This window comes from Protopterus annectens, chromosome 4.part0, assembly GCF_019279795.1.
Source record: "Protopterus annectens isolate FY-2018-M chromosome 4.part0, PAN1.0, whole genome shotgun sequence".
In the NCBI taxonomy this organism is placed as follows: domain Eukaryota; kingdom Metazoa; phylum Chordata; order Ceratodontiformes; family Protopteridae; genus Protopterus; species Protopterus annectens.
Genome location: NC_056733.1, coordinates 703,235,686 through 703,251,492, shown reverse-complemented (window position 1 = coordinate 703,251,492; position 15,807 = coordinate 703,235,686). Strand labels below are relative to the sequence as shown.

The 15,807-nt window shown below is 37.5% G+C and overlaps 1 protein-coding gene across 1 annotated transcript in view; it reads left to right on the top strand.

Moving 5' to 3' along the window:
• The window catches only part of DDX51 (DEAD-box helicase 51), a 523,171-nt gene that overhangs the window by 358,279 nt on the left and 149,085 nt on the right, over positions 1 to 15,807 (top strand). The gene's annotated exons all lie outside the window — the stretch shown is intronic.

Genomic DNA, 15,807 nt, shown 5'->3' with positions numbered 1-15,807 from the left:
AGCTCCTTGTTTCCTTTCATCCTAGGTACACAGGATTAGCTATATCCATGCAAACTGTTTCTTCTGGATCTCTAAAGCTGTTTTTTTTATTGTTTCTTTCATGGTAAGAGCCTTCCTTTTGCGGCTGATTCTTCTAGAGTTATGGCTTATTCTGGTGTTTTTCTTAAGAGTTTGGATGCTAACTCTATTCTTGAGGCAGCTAGGTGGACTTCTGTGCATACTTTTACCAAGCACAACAGGTTGGATGGAATCTCCAGAGCTAGAGCTGGTTTTGCTAGGGCCATCCTTCATGTCTTTCCTGAGGGCTGTGCCGGTCCTTCCTCATCACAAGTACAGTTCTAATCTTTGGCACTCTGTCTGTTGTAAAGAATACTATAACAGTGAAGTGGACAGACATTGTACAGTTGTGTCTTTCTCTTCGCTGTTGTAATATCCACTCCCTCCCTCCATCTCCTCGTCGATTTCTCTTCTGGATGTACTGATTTCTTCTCTCTCTCTCTTCCTTGGGATGAAGTTCCTACTGGGGCTGTCAGTTCTGAGAATGTCCAGACATCACCTTTGTACCCTATGCTATGCAAAGAGCATATGTGCGTGATGTATGGCATACCTTTAAGCAACCTAAAGGCGTTGGTATACTGGCTGGATGTCGGACTGCCCTTGGCAGGGGATTCTGATTGTAAAGAATACTGCAGCAGTGAAAAGGGCAGCTACCGTTATGGTGATGTTTTACACAACTATACTTTCTTCTAGTCAACTCTTATGCTTTTTATGTGTCTGGAGCATTTTCCTGTGGAGAATTGGAAAAGGTTTCACTGGCAAAGTCGGTCTATGGGCTTTATTGTCAGAAGAATGAGAAGCAGAGTCCCTTATTGCTTGATAACTCACTTTTTGTTGGGTAAACTTTTGAATTTCTTCCTTAGGCTGCAGTGCAGTAAAAAGTGTCCTTGATCCTCCAGGAGAAATATTCTGATGACAGTTGGAAACAGCAGCTTGAATTTCACAGAACCTCTCGACTTTACCTGATTGCTGGGATAAATTTGCTTCTCTTATGCCTGGTGTACAGTGAATGATCATTTTCCTCAAACACTCTAATGTCTCCAGTTTTTAATACTGTGCCTTTCTGCCACAGTTTTGTCAGGATCAACTCTTTCTGCTAATATGATTACATCTTTATTAATACAGGTCTTGCTGCTTTCTCATGGCCAGGGTTGGAGCACGCACTTGATATGCCCTTTCGATTCGCATATCCTGCTGTGGAATACCAGTCCAGTTGCTTATTTTTAATTTCATAAAATTAATGCAATCTGTTCCTTCCAGTTTTACTGGTACAGTGGAAAATGGTTTTCTCTGTGTGCTCTGTCTTCTAACATTTGTTTGAAACAGCATATCATACTTGGCCAGCCTTTTCTTCATTTCATCCTCTTATGTTTGCAGTTTTATCAGTTCAGCTTCTATTTTTTCCAGCCATTTGTTGTTTGAATTGATGCACTTCAGTGTTCCATTTTTTAATCAACTCCGGGTATATTTGATATTTTTTTCTTCTAAATTAGGGAAACCATCTCTCTTACCAGTGCTGGACTTGAAGTGCTTTTTGCTGAACCGTTGCAGGATTCTTCCCAGTCATTGTTTTCTCTTCACCGTTTCTAACTGATTTTTTTTCAGGTTCTATAAATTTCTTCTTTGCTGGCATGCAGGCAGTGTACTTACTAGCCAGTAAGTGAATTTTACTCCAACTGGCAGAATTACTAGCTTATTTGTCATTTTTGTTTTTCTTACTGGGAGAGATGACATTAAGCTGTTGATCAGTGTGCAACCATCTTGGAAGTCCTCAGCCTTGCCACTCTTGTGATTTTAAGTTGAGTTGACCTTAAATTACTTTGCATTTAATTCGGCTAGGAAAAAAATGTCTGCATTCTTGATCGTAACGTGCAGACATGGGCAAGGTATCTAAATTCCTCATTCACACCTAATGTTTTTTTTTTCTTACTTTATCTTGAACTAAGCTGTTCAACAGTTTGTTTTTCCTCCCAGACAAAAGAAAAATGAAATTGCTCCGCAGTGCATGAATACTAATAGAGCCCTTTGGTATTGCATAGAAAAGGCATAACTCAGTTTGCCTCCTTTGTAAAAGGAAGATTGAGCTCATCCAATATCCTGACAGACATTTCCAAGTGGCTATCCAGATGTCTTTTTTTTGTGTGTGAAGTACAACATACTTTGAGAAGGGTAGAGCCCTTTTACAAAATCAGAAGTGCTTTTAACTCATTGCCTCCAATGGATCTCTGGAAGTTTGCTCTGTAACTTTTAGTGGGTGGAACCTAAGCCTTTTGAAAGATTAATTATTGTCCTCACATTTCAAACAAGTGTGCGTATCTCTGAAACCATAGAGGTTACTAAAAAAGTGGAAATTTCCAACTCTTCAGCACAAGCTATTTTTATAGTGGTTGTCTTTAGGTTCTACATCTTAAACAGGTTTTCATAAATTACAGTAAACACAGCAACAATTGTTTGTAATGTTTTGTAAACAATGAGCATCCACTCAAGCTGCACACATACTGTAATTGGCATTTTGTTCATTTAGCTGAGACCATTGAGGTGAGGCTAAGCAGTTCTGTCTGAGCTACTTGGTTGTTGAAATAGTTAGAAAAACATGAAATTTATGACAATATAAATATTATATGCACAACAATTACTGTCTCGCTACCTAAACTACACAGAGGTCAAATATCAATACAGTTGTGTCTGCGATTGTGTAAGCTTTTACGATAAAATATTTGAATACTTTGAATGTAACATAGAGACATCAGTAGGATATAAATGTAGAAGTAGCCTGGAGACGTCGCTCGGCTGTAATGAGTTTGTCTCTCTAATTTTCATATGGTCATCCATTCACATTTTGTCTGCACATTTTGAGTTGAATGCCCTGTTTTGGAGAAGAGCAAGGTTTGCTTATGAAGTCATTTAGACCAATTACCCATTTCTGGAGCCTTTGCGTTTATCCAGGTCATGATTTCTTGTAGTAGTGATCGTTGACATCTGTAGATGAATTGGACACACTAAATCGGCTCTCTGTGTGTGTGCGCACACGCGCACATGTGTGCCTTCTGTGGAGGGTTGGGTGCCGGGCTGGTAACTCAAAAACATAAAACTCCATTACCAATTATTCTGCAGACCGTTATTCCATTGTGGTGACCCCTAACCGGGAAAAGCCAAAAGAAGAAGTGATCTTTATGACATACACAATACAGCTGTTTGAGTCAATCAGACAGAACTTTAGATGTGCAGTTACCATAACTGTTGCATCAGGATACAATCCCATTTTCCATCCTTTAGTGTTTTTCATATGTTGCATCCGTAGGTAATATTCATCTTGTTCGTAGTTTTGCTACCTTTCTTGCTGTCTGTCTCTCTTTATTATACAGTTTCTCTTGGGAATTTTGTGTGTAGTTTTTGTAGGAATTGCTATAAAGGACTTGAAACTATAAAAAAATAGTTACCCTTTTATATATTGTGTGTTTCAAATTTAGCTTTACATATACCATGGCTGTACTACAAGATTATTTCTTTTGTGCAGTCTTTCTGTCTGAGATGTGTGCTGTTTTGTTTTATTTTGTTCTCTTTAGGCTTTTGTATAACGACTGTAATGTAAGATTGTCATCACATGCTTGTAGGCATGTCTGACTGTTGTAACTACCTGACAATATTTAATATCTTGTGCGATTTCTTGCAGTTGTGAACCTGGGATTGATTCAGCCGCTGTTATAGCAAGTCTCTCATATTACTCAACTTTCTTGTCTCTGTTCTGATATGCAAGTACAACCCATGTAATATTATGTGAGAACACGTTATAGATTCATGGCTATTTAGTATCAAAGAAAATGTTCTAGCTTTTGTGTGCGCCCTGTATTGCTCAGTCATCATTTTAAGGTGATCTGTCTGCTAATTGCGGTTGTCTTCAATAATCTCCGTTTCAGTAGCAAGCTTGTCCATTTTCATACAGTTTTTGTAAAGAAGTTATGTTGTTTTTATAGACACATTCTTTTTGGTTGGATCTAGCTTATTTTTCATTTTCCAAACTGAAATGTGCAAGAAAAGTCAGCAAATTATTCTGTGATTGCACTGGTTCCAGTACCCTTTTATACAATGTCAGCACGATTGCCAATCTCCACTTTCTTAGCGCAGAGTAAATTTACAAGCAAGTAGGATTCTCATTTCCTTTAGTACATTTGGGACCAAAGTGGGTGGTCTCGCATCTTGAGTGCTGCTTTTCCCCCCATAAAGGTGTTTTACCAGTAAGATGTATAATATATAGATGTTTTCAGCAACAAAGCTGTGGTGTGTCAGCCAGTTTTTCTTTTGGCTTCCCCTGTGCAAGTCATTGCTAGTCATGGATCCTTCTTTGGTGGTGATGTCCTATGTCATGTGACCATCTTACAAGTAATGCTGACATGTGTAAGTTAATGTATTTAACAGTTAGTCATCTGACTGCAATTTCTGTTTTATAGGTATTGTCATTTCAAGCCTACTTCAGGCTATTTTATTAACTTGATTCAGTCTTTTAGGTCTAGTCATTTTATCTTATTTCAAGATGATGCCTTCCCCATTTAAAATCAGTCCCATATTATGGTAGACATTGTATAATGAAAGTATTTTCACTTACGTGCACGGTTTGATCTTATTTCTAATCTAGTCTTGGCTTTGTTTTTTTTTTTTTTTAGCTGTGCAGAAAATAGAAAATTTAAAGTGCTTCAGTCATATCTGATAGGAAGTGACATAAATCGGTAAAAATGTTCTTAAGCTGTACCCTTCACAGGCTATCAGTACTGACTGACCAGTTATTATTCTTGAAATGAAAAAAAAAACCTGTTAGCCTATATATGATTAGCTAAGAGTACTTGTATTACTGTAGAATCAGTTACTTCCTTCTTGGAAAAGAATATCTCTGACTACTGCAGGATACATCTGGGTAAGATCCCAGAGTATTTAGATTTCAAATATCTAGTTCAACTGTAAGTGTGTAACAGGAAAAGAAAAAAATCTTCCATCCTGTTCTCAATGAAAGAAGGGGGATTTTACTTAAATCATAAGATAAGAAATGCACTTAAGCAGTTCTGCAGTTCACTAGGTGTATTGTTGTTTACCAAACTTAGTCAACATCTGTAACACCCAAGGAACACATTTATTCAATATTTTTCATTTTAGGACATTCTGTTGCTGACTGCAGTTCATAAATTTATTTCACAATTGTACAGAATTCAGTTCCCATAGGAGCAGTTGTTGACTTGGATCTCTTTGCAATGTTTTTTCTTGAAGACAGAGCCACTGGGTCTAATAACTTTTTAATATGAGTCATGTTGACTTACAGATAGCTGTTTCAGAAAGTCTCATTTCTAGAGAATGGTTCTTCTGAAACCATTTCAGAGATATAAGCTTTCACCTGGTTTTGTGGTTTGAGGAATGGCACCCCGAGTATAACCCAAGTGATTGAAGTTTGTAAAGCAGCCCTGGCACTGGTGGAACCAGACAGAGAGGCAGAGAATTGAAAGGGTACGTCCTACTCTCCTTATGCAGGGGGGGGGGGTTTACATAAACTAAGCAAACAGATTGGTGCAGTCTCCCCGATGGACACCAGAGAGACCACATATTGCACCACAAGGGGAGGGGCGGGGCTGCTTGGAAGAAACTTCCCTTGCAGAAGTGAGGGGGACGCCCTGAATGAAGAGCTCATCAGATGATCCCCACCACCTCCTTGCTGTGTTCATGGTGCCCAGGGACAGAAAGAAAAGCAGAAAAAAATCACACCACCCCTAATTACAGCCGTAATAGAGACCCCCGTTTTTCAGCTCACTCTGTTAAGAGAACAAACTTGTAGAGGTAGCTGACAGCAGACAGTGTGGGGGGGGATCAAAGTAAAAAAAAATGGGAAAACCCACTTTACCTTTCCTTATTGAATCCCATTGTGGAAGGATACATAGTGACTCCACAAAAAAAAAAAAGCCAAGGCAGGATCACTGAAACTGTTTTTTAAATGTCCTCAGTCAGAGCTTGGTTTGGAGAAATCATGATCTCGTCAAATCCTGTCTGGTGTCCTGAGCCACCTTCTTAATGCATATAATTTGTCGTACTAATTATGCAGCTGAAAACCTTAAAGCCTGTAGACCTACGCCTCTAGAAATCAGAATCCACCCACAAATGTAGTTTAACCCGTTTTGAAGAGATGTAAAAATAGTTGAAAACAACAATGCCAGCCAAAGAAAATGAGACTCTTTAGGAGCTTGTTTAGTTAGTGTAAAGGAAGTTGATTGTATCAATGACTAGAGACGTTGCTGCCTTAACTCTATTTATCTTCTCCGTTTCATTAAAGCAAATGGTAAGCATGACCCAGCTCTGGTTGATCTGTGTTGTCCGTTCTCTAGCCTTGAGTATCCAGCTTTCCCAAGGGATCTTTTGACGTCCTACAGACCTGAACATTTTTGCATAGCAAAAGCTTATTCCAGTTTTAAATGTTAAGTTTTGTACCTGTTGATGAGCATGTGTATGTACAACTTATGGGTCAAAAAAAAATCTAATGCTTTTAAACATTTTTTTCTTAAACAGATTGTCAGTGTGCCTTACTAACCACCTTTAGACTCTTACTTGAGAGGAGCCCAGTATTGTGATAACCTCCTCTGTCCAATGTCCCTAAGAGCCCAGTCTAAACAGGTTAGCAGTTCATAACTCTGAGGAAATGGGTTATATCTGCAATTTTGCTTTCTTTCTGCCAGACTTTGAGAGCTCAATATGCCGGTAAATTCCTCCAAGTACTGAGGTTTCTAACCGGTCTCCTAGATTAACTGGGTCAAGTTTATTTAAAAAAAAAAAAAACCTCCAAGTGAGGTAGGAAGAGTGAAGATCTTTTCGCACTGTTCACTGCTTTCCCCCAGACCAAAGAAACTTTCTCCATAGTTTAGGATACAATTCGGAAGTTGACAAATCAGGCTTCAGCTGTACTTTATAAAGAATAAGGGACAAAGTAAACCGTCAAATACGTGAATCCTCTGGGAAAAGTATAATATTAACAGGTTACAATGAGAATTTTTTTCTTTATACTCTTAAGTCACAGTAAATTAAATTGTATTTAATGCCAAGTCTCTCCATTTAATTCTTTAAATGTTTCCATGTGCATTACCTCCATTAAAAGCAATACTACAGCTGAGCTGAACTTCAGAAGTAGTAATTATGTTTAAGGTCTCTAATCTTTAGTGTTATACTTTGCTAATTTGCATTTGACTTTTCAAAATTTTAGTTTACTGTCTGAATTGGAACAGTGCATCATATATATCTTCAATCTTTCACTCATGTATTTTTGATTACCTTAAAATTTCTACAAACAGCACCAAATGTGAGGCAAAAACAGTAGAGGAGACAAGGAGAACAGCCTTTTGTCCTATCTGTGCTTAATTTAGGTGTACTAGAAGCCATGACCAAGCCATGACCCTGTCTTAAATTAGGCATTTGAACCTGGGTTTATAGAGTTTAGCATATCAGTAATGCCCTAAAGAAAACCTAATTTCTGTAAGTCCTCAAGTGAATAATTCCATATTGCATGACCAAATATTTTGGCCCTTCAAAGCAGCATTATCAATTAAAGTTATACTTTTGTCTAATTGATCTGTTGCATGATGTCTGGGAACAAAGGCAATCTAAACCAGGTTAATCAGGTATGGGGTGATACCTGGTAAATCGTACAGCCAAATCAGCCATAAAATTTTTTTAATTGTGATTGAGAGTCACCATTAGTTGCTTCTAAGATGGTTGCACGATGACAAACTGCTTAATTTTAGCTCTCCCAGTGTGAAAAAAAGAAACTGCGAAACAGGAGCTGCTAATTCTGCCAGCTTTAGTAAAATTCAGTTACTGGCTAGTAAGTATACTACCTAGATGCCAGCAAAGAAAAAACTTAAAAGAGAGCCTGAAAAAAATGTGAAGAGAAAATGCATGTTGGAAGGAATCCTGCAGCTGTTCAGCAAAAAACAGTTCAAGTTCCAGCTGTGGTACAAGAGATGTCTTCCAGTAATTTAGAGGAAAAGATAAATCAAATGTACTCAGAGGTGATTAAAGTAAATTAAACATTGACGCAGTATATCAACTCTGGTAACAAAAGGCTGGAAAAAATGGAAGAAGCTTTAAGCAGCTGTTCAGATGAACTAAATGGAAATAAGGCTAAACCAGATGTATTTGAAGTACTGAATATTGTAAAGGATGAAAGAACTGGAAGTGGGATCTTCAGAAAAGGGTAGGAGCATCCTTGCAGTTCTTTAACTGTATAACAAATTCTTCCATAAACAAATCACACTGCAAAGAGGAAATGAATCTTCCATCTAGCCTAACCATTCTTTGAAAAAAAATCTCTAGCTACATTATCAAACTCGTGCCCCTTACAAACGTACATGCTTAATTTCCAGTGTCTAGGTAAGTGAGTTTAAGTAACTCTTGGTTTTCTAAGCCAGTTTAAGTGTTGTAATCTCAGACATAAAGGAGCTTGATCTGAAAATCAGAATGGGAATTGTTCCCATGATTTCAATCAGTACAGGTGCTCTCTGAAAATTAAAACAAAAATGTCTGTTCAGGAAAAACTTCTGAAAGAAGGGGACAAAATAGGTGTAGACAAAAGAATTCAAGATCAATCCCCTATGCATTTCAGCCATTCCCATCACAGCCAGATAGCTTTGCAAAAAGAATATCCAAAGCTGCTGTTCTCCACCGTCCTGTATTTCTCTGAGCCTAAGCATGGTATTCTAAATTCTGCTCAGGCAGCACATACTACCTGAAACAACCTGTCACTTGATATGTAGGGCAACTCTTTCTGCCCCAAACCAGAGACATGTCTGCCTTCCCTATCTGCCTGCCTGCCTCAGTTTAAAAAGTGTACCTCCAAAAAATAATATGGAAACTTCTCTGTACATCCTTTGGGAGAAATTAGGATGAGATATAATAGTATATCCAAATTTTACAAGGTTTTCCAAGTTTCTTGCTATTTAAATGCATTTCCTGAAGAAACCAAACACTAGGCTTTTATTGTTTCGTAAAAGTAAATACCCTAGATTGCATCATGACAGGACTTATGACAAACTGAGAGAACCAGCCATCAGCTAGTTACGGAAGTGGGGGGGGACTCCATCTGCGCTGTAACAGAGCATTATATTTCAAATGGGGGGCTCCATCTGCACTGTAACAGAGCATTATATTTCAAACAGGGGGCTCCATCTGCACTGTAACAGAGCATTATACTTCAAACGGGGGGGGGGGGCTCCATCTGCACTGTAACAGAGCATTATATTTCAAATGGGGGGGGCTCCATCTGCACTGTAACAGAGCATTATATTTCAAACAGAGGGGGGCTCCATCTGCCCTGTAACAGAGCATTATATTTCAAACAGAGGGGGGGCTCCATCTGCACTGTAACAGAGCATTATATTTCAAACAGAAGTGTCACAAAACACATGAAGCCTCTAGGCTGTTGAACTAGTAGATAAGAGCATAGACAACTTAATAAAATGTACAGAAGTTATAATTTTCAAAGTATGTACAGTAATAGCTGTAGGATGTTCCCAATGAGAAGGCACAAAGCTTCTGGAGGAGAAGAGCATTATTTTTTGACAGTAAATGCTATGAGAAAGGATCAAAAATCCCTTTGTTCCCCAACTTTTTTATATCACTTGAGTGTCTGTCCATTCCTCAATATGTCAAAATCAAAAACAAGGCAGTCTATTTTTTTCATTCTCTTGTCAACCCCCCACATTGTTCTAGTAATTTTCCCTTTGAAAATGCATCAGCCACCAACATGTTTTAATATTTCCTTAGACTTGCATATTTAGCCTGTGTGCTATGTTCTTTATGTACAGCAAGTTTTGAAATGCTTAACCTTTTATGTCTAACTAATAATGTCGCATACCTTATTTTATTTTCCTTACTTCTGTTTCTGTACTTGTAAACAAGGATGAAAGAAGGGCTTCCCCAATAAAGAAGCAGAACAACTTGTATGTGCACATAGGGTGGCCAGTGCTTTGTGTACTGTATGTAGCCATCCCTTGTACTTGTTTAGCCAACCTCATGATTTTTACTTATGACACTCTTTGCCTACTCTGCCATATGTCATTGTTGAGAGAAGAAAAAAACTCCACGTACAGAATCATACTGGAGAGAGATGTAAACCAGGAGGAATTATGGGTAAGCTGTTTATACACCACAGGCTTCTGTATTCTAAGTGATGGCAAAATGTCTTAACTTCTACTTCATCCATTCTCTTATATTAAATAAGTTAAGTGAATTCATTAAAACTGATGTTAAGAATAATTCAGCAACTTTGAAATTCAGATAAACAGCCACTAGCTTTACGTATCTGGTCTACTTTTATTTAGTGGTCCCTTGACTCCTGAATGTTTCGGAGATGACTTTGTTGTTCCTTAGGTGAATATAACTGGTAATTGGCAACAAACTGTGGTCTTGCTTTGAGGCATTTGCTAATAAAATATACCCAACGTAATGCAAAAGAGATGAGCTTTTAGTCTGCCCCATTTTGTTCCAAAACCAGTTTGGATATTTCTTAAGCAATCAATATTTAGCTTAAAGAAAAGACAAAATAAAAAAATAAAAAATGGGAGACTAAACATTCTTTGTATAGACCACAAAACAGGCAAGAAAAACCTTCAGGTGAAAAATCACAATATAGAAACAATCCACATATGGCCAAGCTACTGTCTTGCTTTAGAATGATAGTTGAGATGATAATTTGGAGAGTACAGAAAGGTTTTCTGTTCATTCTTAGTGCTGGGCTGTCAGTAACTCTGAGCCATTTGGTAATTAACTATAAAGCTTAGAGAACAAACCTAATTAAGACCTTATCCTTGCAGTGGTACGGCACAAGATATTTTATTAATTATTGCCCGCAAACCTGAATCCCCACCCTTCCACAGGTTGAATTGTCAGCAAAAATAGTGAACCTCTAGCTTAAGCTATCCATAGGTTACAAACCCTAAATATGGATACATATCTTGTAAGAAGGACAGATAATAAACAACCTTATCTGAACTTCCCAGTGCCGTAATAGTAAAACCTAGTTGTTCACTATAAGTAACTAAATTAAACAGATAGTATCTGAAGTATTCTGTGACGTAATGCAGCAGGACTACTTTGAATCAGGCGGGCTGTCTTGCCTTTTTTGGTTTATTACGAGGTAGCGTAGAGTTAGTAGCAGTCAGTCATGAAGAAGGAGAAGAAAAACCTTTTCTGTTCTGCCCAAATTGTCATCTTAACTCTCATTCCAGTAAAAATGTCAGCATTGTCATTTCATACTTTTTAAGTAAGTGAAAACTAAAACAATGTTTCTTAGTTAAGCAGGGTGCCCTGTTGGGCAAATAGGAGACCCTTTTTCCTCGCTAACTTTGTGCTTGAGGCAGCTTATCTTCATAATCATTCACGTCCAGTCCTAGAAGAGGTGCTGCTTGTGTGGGTAAAGGAGAGGGAAAAACATTGTCTTTGCCCTGCCAAGATATCCTAATAAGTGTAAAAGGGGAGGGACCTATGTACTAATGTCAGTAAGCCTACATTTATAAGATAGCAACATCCCAAAATTAAGCTAGTGGTTTAAATTGCAGACATAAAAAATGATGCATATAATGCTTGAGCCTATTTTGAAAATGAAACTTAGTCCAGCCTCATGTCTTCCTGACTTTTGCTACCTTAGTCATTGGAAAAAAGGGAATTGCTATTTTACTCTTGGTTGTCAAGCAGTTATCCAAAAGAAAACCAGAAAACATGAAATTTGACATTCGGCTTAATTGTTTCACTTGGATTACTTTGTCTTTTTCTGGAATTATTTTAATGCTAATAATGGCACAGACTGAATAAAAAGGAGAACAGTAAAGTGCCAAATTAGATCATCTCGTTTCCCACTGCAGATGATGCACTGTTTTTATGCCATTCTTCTGTGGAACAGAGGGAATAGCTCCAACAATTTAGCTGATGTGCATGTTTCATGTGTTGACTTGGATGACTTCCCCTCCACTGAGTCCCCACTGGTCTCTGGCGAGGGCGACTTTAATTTCTAGGCAGCATCTTCTGGTGTATAAATAGTGGACGTGTCTCCCAGGCAGGATAATCTTCAGATGTGCTGAATAAAACAGTCCAAATTTCCATTTAGCCTGTCTACATGTTGGAATTGTGAGATGAAAAGCTGCTCTTCATCGATGAATTTCTGAAGCGTAATCATGATCACATGTGACAGCTGTCTTAGAGTTTGATGACCTACCCAGGCAATTACAGTATTGTTGGAATCTGGCCTCTGTGGGGATTAAGTCTCCAATCAGACTTGGCTGGTCATTTTAGCTTGAATATGTTGAGTAAGGAGAGTCAGTTGGACTCTCTAGGCTTACTTTTTCAGGTGGGAAAACCAGTCCATTTAGCTAACTTATTTTTTTAGTAAACTAAACAGTCGGCTCCCTCATCCCTTTGTGGATCTCTCTAAGCCTTAATTTCTTCCAGTGACTTCCAATATTCCATTTACATCAAATAAAGCACTTAATAATTCAGTATGGATTCTGCATTGTTTGTCCGTGGTTTGCCTTTTAGAGTTTTGCAGTTTGATTTTCATTTTAATAGAGCATAGTGAGAGTTTGCTCAAGTTCTTTTGTCTTGCATTGAGAATGTTGGATAATTGCTGGAAATCCTGTACTGCAGCTATCTGTGCACATTTCCTGGATCCTCTTCAATCCACTTAGCTTGGATTGTTGCAGGCCTGACCTGATTACTTCTGACTTGCCTTTGGATTAATTTTTAGTTTTGCTAAAAGCTCTCTTTCTGGATGTTCAGATGGGCAGTTGTTAGACACTTGCAAGAGCACTTAACTCCAAATAAATTTGTTTTCACTGGGAGTTTTGGATTTTAGCTCTAATTCTTCATCTCAGGAGGAAGTAGAAAAGGAGATGCTGGGTTTATACAGTAACCTGAAAGCTGATCCGTCTTCAATTTCTTTAAATCCAGAACAGTATTGGGAAAATTAACTTTTAGCAGCTATTTTTACCTGCAGTTCTGTAAGAACAAATGTTTTGGAGAAGTTTGTAAAATGGAGAGGTTTACTGTTACTGCTTCTAGGGTTTCTGTAAGAGCAGTGAACCATTTTAGATCAGATACAGAAACTTGTGCAGTCTCTGCTTGATAGAAACAGTGGTAAAAAATTGAAAAGTTGGTCTGTGTAGCTGAAAAGATAGGGATGCATGTGGTTAAATGTGACGCAGCTGTTTCGGGCATTGAGACATCAGTGTAATTAACAGGCATGGCAAGATAAGCCTGGCCTACATAAGAGGTGGTGTATGCTTATGGAGTCACGTTTGGCAATCCACCTGATATAATGGAGAAAACAGAAACTTTACTGAGTTTTTTTCGTAATCCTTGTCTAGCAGTCCAAGTAGGATGTTTCTGCTAGAAAAATAGTTTATAGAAAGTGGCAGACTCTTGGGCAGTAGTTTTACAAAAGTAAACAAACCTGTGCTTAATCTCAATAAAATTTTAATAGATCTATAATTATATATTATGTTTCCCAAAGCTGAAAGGCAAAACATTGCAGCAAAAATGTGTAAACCTCCCAGTAATGGTACCCATCTTCATTTAAATATAAAACATAAATAATCCACATGCAGGTCGGAAAACGGCCACAAACTTTTCAAATACCCAAAACACCAAATGAAAACGATCTCTTTGTAATCCAAACAGGTTTAATAGCTAGCAAAAGTAAGCACTTTCACCTGAAGGCTTTTTCAAACTTCAACGCTACCATTAAAATACATGCGCCTTAAATACATGCAAATTCAAGCTGATAGGTTTCATCAAGAATTAAAATCAGGTGCAGTAATTAATGACATCACTAAATAGCATTATTAAAATTCAAATACTTAAAAACATATACAAATAATTACTATAAAAGCATACACAATAAACAAAGACATAATAAAAACTTTTTATAAGGGTTATATATTATTAATAATGTACAAGTCTATCATGGTCTGAATAATCTTTTTCTACGTAATAAGGGCTTCACTTGTACCTTGTCATTTAGACCAGGGACTCTGTCATCTCTAAATCTAATTATCCAACGGAGTTCACATTCTTGTAGGTATGCATCCACATCACCACCCCTGATACTGGGAACAACCTGCTGTAATACACTAAATATAAAATGATGCTGCACTCCCATTATCTTGACGTGCTTTGCAAGTGCATTATGTTCTGACCCAATCCGTATATTATATATATGCTCTCTTATGCGCTCCCTCAGCTGTCTACACGTTTTCCCTGTGTAAAACCCTGTACAGGAGTCATATATACTACATTTGAGCTAGTACAATATGTATAAGTTTTAAACTTATATTCAATATTAGTTATGGGATGTAAAAAATTCATACTAATATCTACATATTTACATTGATTGCACTGTAAACAAGGTAATGTATTATGTTGATTATTCCCTATAGCTTGTAATTTAGTTGCGGATCGATTACAAAATTTGCTTTTTAAATTCTGTTTATTTTTATAAGCAAAGCTAGGATTAGACCCTACTATACTAAACAGTTCATCATCCAGGCTCAAAACTTCCCAATGCTTCCTAACAATATCCCTTATCGTGCCTACATCCCTTGTAAAGTACACAGGCATCCTGACAGCTTCTTTTTCAACCACTGGATGTACATACTCCATTCCTTCCCAATCAGAGAAATAAGGTTTGGCTACGTCAGGCCTGAGTTGATCTACAATTTTCATATTTCTATCTATATCATGGGGGTTGTAATGCCTCTCTAAAAGTCTATTCTTAAGCGCAGATATTTCACAGGAATAACCTACTGGACATGGATTCAGCCTAGATGCTCTCATAAACTGTCCTTTCATTACGTTTTCAAACACAAATCTAGGGTGCATGCTATGTTGATGTAAAAGAGTGTTTCTAAAACATGACTTCCTATGTACCGATATATTCAGTAACCCATTCGGTAATCTATTTATATTGATATCTAAAAAAGATAAATTCATGGTGGAGTAGTTCAATGTAAACCTAAGAAATCCTGTAAGCTCATTCAAATTATTGACAAATGATAATAAAGATGCCTCATCCCCTTTCCAAATGAGGAAGAGGTCATCTATGAAACGCCTATAATGACCAACATTCTCCTTAAAGGTGGCAAGGGGAAAAAGAGAATCTTCCTCCCAATCTGCTACAACAATGTTGGCGTAGCTATTGGCACAAGACGTGCCCATAGCTACGCCATCTCGCTGTATATATGTTTTCTCATCAAAAATGAACACATTATTCTCAAGCACTATCTCTAAGAACAAAGAAAGAATGTCTATAGTGTCGTTATCATAATCTGACTTATTTTTTAAATAGTGCTGAAATCTTAATATACCTTCATTATTAGGAATAACATTAAATAGACTTACTACGTCCAATGTTACAAGAATATATGGATCATGTTCTCCCAAAGATTTAGTGTACTCATAGAGATCAAGTAAAAACTGTTTACTGTCTGTCAACGTATACTCATTAGTTTCAACCAATGGTCTCAAAAAAGACTCCAGCAAAATTGAAAAGGGTTCAGTTAACCACCCTTGTCCAGCCACTATAGGGCGCATGGGTGGTTCTATCAAAGACTTATGTATCTTTGGGAGACCTTGTACTATAGGTATCAGAGGATTACATACTTTCAAGTATTTAAAGAGAATTTCAGAAATAATACGACTTTTATATAAATCATCCAATGTGTCATATACCTGAAACAC